Raw genomic sequence first — 6,946 nt, forward strand, 5'->3', positions numbered from 1 at the left:
TGTAAATTGTTATTGCATCACCAGTAGTCTTTTTTTCTCTCTTTATAGGAGATGCTCGTTAGCTACGGGACTAGTCTCGTTGCAAACGTCTGTCCAGTTTCTTAATGTGCTTGACCAGGTGTGGGTTCCATACTAGTACTACATACTCCAATATGGGCCTGGTATATGCCGTATACAGCGTCGTTTATGATGCCTTGCTTAAGTTTCCGAAAGGTAGTCTTAGATTTGCCAGACGCGCATTTGCTGCAGCAGCCATTCAGTTGATATTCACCTCAGGCGATATACTCAGCATACTATTCACCCCCAGGTCCTCCTTGAGCGAGATTCGCAGCCCTTGTCTTTCACCCTGACATCCTTCCCCCCATCCAGAGCATGTACTTTATGATTTTTTTTTCTTTTGCTGTGCCCATTTTTCAAAACTTTCTTTCCTTAATTCCACCTGTTTGTATTCTCCACATGAGTTTCACGTCTATGAACAGGGACATTTTTTACTCAATCACCTTCGTCTTCTCGTATACGTATACAGAAAACAGTGCCGGTTCTATTATTCGCCCTAATATGGAACCTTGCAGAGCCTGCTAGTTACATTCACCTATCTGATGTCTCTTCTCTGACAATTACTCCTTACTTCTTTTTCTTAATGTACTTTTACATCCTAGACTGTATATTCAATGTTATTCCAGCCTACCTCTTATATTCGGCCCCATTCTCCTGTGGGATACAGTATTAAATGTCTTTGCGTAGGATAAAATAAAATTAAATCCACCCATCCCTCGCTTTCCTGTCTCAGATCTGTAACATTGTCTTGGTAACACCAGACAAGCCATCTCTTAACCCATGATAGTTAATATTTATGAGACCACGTCTCTCCAAGTGTTCTCACACTCTCCCTCTGATAACCTTCTCCATTATCTTGCACGGTATGCATGTCACAAAAATTTGTTTATAGTTCAATGCTTCTTGACTCCTTTCTTGAGTATAGGTACTACATTTGCTGTCTTCCAGGTCTCTGGAAACTGTGACATATCCAGTGACTTTTCGTAGGTTGAGACATTGCTTCTGCTCCCTCTCGCCGAATCAGAAGTGACACTTTGTAATGTCCAATCGCCTTTCATGGAACAAGGTATATCGAAAGTTTCTCTATCTCTCATGTTGTGTGAATGGTGTTCAGTGCCGGTCATTTCACCCTGTTTCTTAGGCCTGTTGGTGTTTGCCTTTGTTTCCTCTGAAAAGACCTCTTTAATTAACTAAATCGTATAATCAATGCTCCTTTGACTTCCTTGTTATTTTTCGCTAATTCTCCTTCCTTTTTCGGCCAAATTACCTAGTATTGTACTGTTGACTTTCTTCTGATGTAACTGTGGAGAAGTTTTGATTCAGACTTGGACCCTGCTTTATGTCATTCTCAAATTGTAACTCAGCTTTTTACATCACCTTCCATTATTTGTTTCTGGCGAAATGGCTATCTTCTTTGTTGTCGTATGTCCTTTGCTTTCTACAGTCTTTTCACGCATTTGTGATTCTCTTTCTTTCCTCTCTGCATCTCTGGTTGAACATAGCACTCTTACTGTCTTTGCTTTTTCCAAATCTCTTCTGAATAGGAAGTTCTCTGCATCTCGTCACTTTTCAACAAAGGGGTTCTATAATTTCATCTGCAACTGCGTGAGTGTGTGTGTGTGTGTGTGTGTGTGTGTGTGTGTGTGTGTGTGTGTGTGTGTGTGTGTGTGTGTTTGTGTGTGTGGGGAGGGGGGTGCTTGAGGGTGTGCGTTTGTGTCGGCGGGCTTGTGAGCGCGCGCGCGTGTGTGTGTATACTCACCTAATTGCGGTTGCAGGGGTCGAGAAATAGAGCCTGACCCCGCCTCTTCACTGGTCGCTACTAGGTCACTCTCTGCTCCAATAGCTTTATCATACCTTTTCGTAAAGCTATGTAAGGAACCTGCCTCCACTACATCACTTTCCAAACTATTCCACTTCCTGACAAATTTATGAATGAAGAGGTACTTCTTAATATCCCTGTGACTCAATTGACTCAGTAACTTCTAATTGTGATCCCTTGTTGCTTTGTCCCATTTCTGGAACATCCTATCTCAGTCCACCTTGTCGATTCCTCTTAGTATTTTATATATCGTTATCATATCCCCCCTAACTCTCCTGTCCTCCAGTGTCATCAGGTCGATTTCCCTTAACCTCTCCTCGTATGACATGCCCCTTAAGGCAAGGCTCCGGGACTAGTCTCGTTACAAATCTTTGCACTTTCTCTAATTTCCTGGCGTGTTTGGATAGGTGTTTGGTCTCGTTCTGGTCTTCCCGTTGTTTCTGTTGCTCTTGGATATCTCGTCTTCACCTTGCATTTTGTGGTCACGTATTCCATCATTTCATTTAATGTTTTTTTCCTCAAGTTCTCTTTCCCACTGAACCTTATGTAGGAAATTCCTCATACCTGTGTAGTTTGGCTTATGCTTCCTACTCATGTTGCTTCCCTCTCCACTTATAGCTATACAATGTATTCAGAGCTCAGGACCACTTGTTCTCTATCTCTGAGGGGCCTTTCGTATGAGATGTCCCCAATGTCTTAACAACTGAAGGTGAATATGAGGTCTAACGTTGCTGGTGCATCCTCTCCTCTCTCTCTGGTAGTGTCCCTAACATGTTGATGCATGAGGGTTTCCAGTACCACATTTCTGGTACTCCGTATGGCTCCAGGTTTTCCAATTTCCTTGTAACTGAAGTCACCCACAATTAGTAACTTTGCCCTGCCCTTGTGTGCCCTTCTGGCAACCTCAACCAGTGTATCAATCATTGCTCTGTTGCTCTCATCGTACTCGTCTTGGCCTCCTGCTATTCAGTGTCAGATTGTACATCACTGCAATCACATTCTTGGGACGCCCAGTCTGAAGTGTTATTACTATGTTGATCCTTGCTTCCCCTCTGTTCCCTCCTTCCAGCTCCTCAAAACTCCACTGATTTTGGATGAACAATGCAACTCCTCCTTCCTTTCTGTTCTGTCTTTATCTTTCCTCATGATCTGATATCCGGTTGGAAAGAGCGCACATATTATCATTCCCGTGAGCTTGATTTTCGTAAGTGCTATGATGTCTGTGGATGTTTCCATGGTTCTTTCATCCTATTCCTCACACTTATCCATTATTCCATCTGTGTTTGTGTAGTATATACTTTCAGTTTCTTTTCCAGAACTGTATTCTGGAGTGTTTGTGATGGCTGGGGAAGTGACAGAAATGGCATTTTACTAGGGGAGGCTGCTGTGTAGGTGGGGTTTGTGCTGGGGGTTGGGGTCTGTTGGTACAGAGTGTGGATTCTTTTGGGGTATTATTTTGGTGTCTAGAATCGTCTCTGTTTCTTACCCCTTGCATCTTTGTATCCTCTTTCACAGTTTCTGTCATTCTGTATCAGTTGTGGCATTCCCACTTGTATATTGTTTCCTTTATCCATGGTTTCTGCTGCAGGATCCTGTTTTGCACTGTTTCTGTCCTGAAAATCGGTTTGACTGGTCGATTTTTCTCCTCGAGAATCCCCCAAAATATATTAGCTCCGTCATGACCTCCTCTCTTGTTTGTTTGAAGATATGTTCAGTCTCTTTTATCTCTACCTGTCGTCTTTTATGTGTCCTCTCTTTGGCTCCTGAAGCCCATGGAAGAAACTGACCTCTCCTTACCCTCTTCCCATTGCTTCTCCCTCTGCATTCCAGGACCTGAATTAACCATCACCATTACTGCTTCCTTTATCATGTCCTGGAACTCTCAGAGCCCTTATATCGCTTCTGCAGGGGACTTATCACCATCCCTACCTACAATCCCCTCACTGTTGTCTCTGTGCCCAATGGTATGCCACATTCTTTCCTTGACATTTCCTGGAGGGGACCTTTACATCGGTCCCCTCATTGGATAATGATATACCTGCTCCTGATCCCAAACTCCTTCTGTTCATTGGCTTTACATCCTGCTTCAAGTTTCTTGGTTAGTCTTCTAGTCTCTGTACCCTGACCTCTGCAGCTTCTGCCTGCAGATCCAAATTCTTACTCTCTGCAGCCATACTTTCCTCAGTTTTATGGGTAAGCTCTTCTATGTTCCTTTGCCTTTCTTCCATCCCTCTCCTTAGCTCTTCTATCCATTCTATTTTTCCAGACCAGTCTCCTCAGTTTCCCTGAATTTTCGTCCTATTCTCTGGTGTCCTATTATTTTTTTTTGGTTCCATATGTCAGTTAACACAAAATGTGTACTTCGCTTGTGTATATGTGTGTTATATATATATATATATATATATATATATATATATATATATATATATATATATATATATATATATATATATATATATGTATATATATATATATATATATATATATATATATATATATATATATATATATATATATATATATATATATATATATATATATATATATATATATATATATATACATATATATACATGTGTGTGTGTGTGTTTGTGCGCGTGTGTGTACTCACCTAGTTGTACTCACCTAGTTGAGGTTGCGGGGGTCGAGTCCGAGCTCCTGGCCCCGCCTCTTCACTGATCGCTACTAGGTCACTTTCCCTGAGCCGTGAACTTTATCATACCTCTGCTTAAAGCTATGTATGGATCCTGCCTCCACTACATCGCTTCCCAAACTATTCCACTTGCTGACTACTCTGTGGCTGAATAAATACTTCCTAATATCCCTATGATTCATCTGTGTCTTCAGCTTCCAACTGTGTCCCCTTGTTACTGTGTCCAATCTCTGGAACATCCTGTCTTTGTCCACCTTGTCAATTCCTCTCAGTATTTTGTATGTCGTTATCATGTCCCCCCTATCTCTCCTGTCCTCCAGTGTCGTCAGGTTGATTTCCCTTAACCTCTCCTCGTAGGACATACCTCTTAGCTCTGGGACTAGTCTTGTTGCAAACCTTTGCACTTTCTCTAGTTTCTTTACGTGCTTGGCTAGGTGTGGGTTCCAAACTGGTGCCGCATACTCCAATATGGGCCTAACGTACACGGTGTACAGGGTCCTGAATGATTCCTTATTAAGATGTCGGAATGCTGTTCTGAGGTTTGCTAGGCGCCCATATGCTGCAGCAGTTATTTGGTTGATGTGCGCTTCAGGAGATGTGCCTGGTGTTATACTCACCCCAAGATCTTTTTCCTTGAGTGAGGTTTGTAGTCTCTGGCCCCTAGACTGTACTCCGTCTGCGGTCTTCTTTGCCCTTCCCCAATCTTCATGACTTTGCACTTGGTGGGATTGAACTCCAGGAGCCAATTGCTGGACCAGGTCTGCAGCCTGTCCAGACCCCTTTGTAGTTCTGCCTGGTCTTCGATCGAGTGAATTCTTCTCATCAACTTCACGTCATCTGCAAACAGGGACACCTTAGAGTCTATTCCTTCCGTCATGTCGTTCACAAATACCAGAAACAGCACTGGTCCTAGGACTGTCCCCTGTGGGACCCCGCTGGTCACAGGTGCCCACTCTGACACCTCGCCACGTACCATGACTCGCTGCTGTCTTCCTGACAAGTATTCCCTGATCCATTGTAGTGCCTTCCCTGTTATCCCTGCTTGGTCCTCCAGTTTTTGCACCAATCTCTTGTGTGGAACTGTGTCAAACGCCTTCTTGCAGTCCAAGAAAATGCAATCCACCCACCCCTCTCTCTCTTGTCTTACTGCTGTCACCATATCATAGAACTCCAGTAGGTTTGTGACACAGGATTTCCCGTCCCTGAAACCATGTTGGCTGCTGTTGATGAGATCGTTGCTTTCTAGGTGTTCCACCACTCTTCTCCTGATAATCTTCTCCGCGATTTTGCATACTATACATGTCAGTGACACTGGTCTGTAGTTTAATGCTTCATGTCTGTCTCCTTTTTTAAAGATTGGGACTACATTTGCTGTCTTCCATGCCTCAGGCAATCTCCCTGTTTCGATAGATGTATTGAATATTGTTGTTAGGGGTACACATAGCGCCACTGCTCCCTCTCTCAATACCCATGGGGAGATGTTATCTGGCCCCATTGCCTTTGAGGTATCTAGCTCACTCAGAAGCCTCTTCACTTCTTCTTCTGTTGTGTGCACTGTGTCCAGCACATGGTGGTGTGCCCCACCTCTCAGTCTTTCTGGAGCCCCTTCTGTCTCCTCTGTGAACACTTCTTTGAATCTCTTGTTGAGTTCCTCACATACTTCACGGTCATTTCTTGTTGTCTCTCCTCCTTCCTTCCTTAGCCTGATTACCTGGTCCTTGACTGTTGTTTTCCTCCTGATGTGGCTGTACAACAGTTTCGGGTCAGATTTGGCTTTCGCTGCTATGTCGTTTTCATATTGTCTTTGGGCCTCCCTTCTTATCTGTGCATATTCGTTTCTGGCTCTACGACTGCTCTCCTTATTCTCCTGGGTCCTTTGCCTTCTATATTTCTTCCATTCCCTAGCACACTTGGTTTTTGCCTCCCTGCACCTTTGGGTAAACCATGGGCTCATCCTGGCTTTTTCATTATTCCTGTTACCCTTGGGTATAAACCTCTCCTCAGCCTCCTTGCATTTTGTTGCTAAATATTCCATCATCTCATTAACTGGCTTCCCTGCCAGTTCTCTGTCCCACTGAACCCCGTTCAGGAAGTTCCTCATTCCTATGTAGTCCCCTTTCTTGTTGTTTGGCTTCATTCGTCCTGGCCTTCCTGCTTCTCCCTCCACTTGTAGCTCTACTGTGTACTCGAAGCTTAAAACCACATGGTCACTGGCCCCAAGGGGTCTTTTATATGTGATGTCCTCGATATCTGCACTACTCAAGGTGAATACTAAGTCCAGCCTTGCTGGTTCATCCTCTCCTCTCTCTCTTGTAGTGTCCCTTACGTGTTGGCACATGAAGTTTTCCAGTACCACCTCCATCATCTTAGCCCTCCATGTATCTTGGCCCCCATGTGGGTCCAAGTTCTCCCAATCG

General features: G+C 43.7%; 1 protein-coding gene across 1 annotated transcript in view; it reads right to left on the minus strand.

Annotated features, from left to right (window-relative positions):
• The window catches only part of LOC128701631 (neural cell adhesion molecule 2-like), a 431,261-nt gene that overhangs the window by 266,720 nt on the left and 157,595 nt on the right, over positions 1 to 6,946 (minus strand). The gene's annotated exons all lie outside the window — the stretch shown is intronic.

This window comes from Cherax quadricarinatus, chromosome 78 (assembly GCF_038502225.1).
Source record: "Cherax quadricarinatus isolate ZL_2023a chromosome 78, ASM3850222v1, whole genome shotgun sequence".
Taxonomy (NCBI): domain Eukaryota; kingdom Metazoa; phylum Arthropoda; class Malacostraca; order Decapoda; family Parastacidae; genus Cherax; species Cherax quadricarinatus.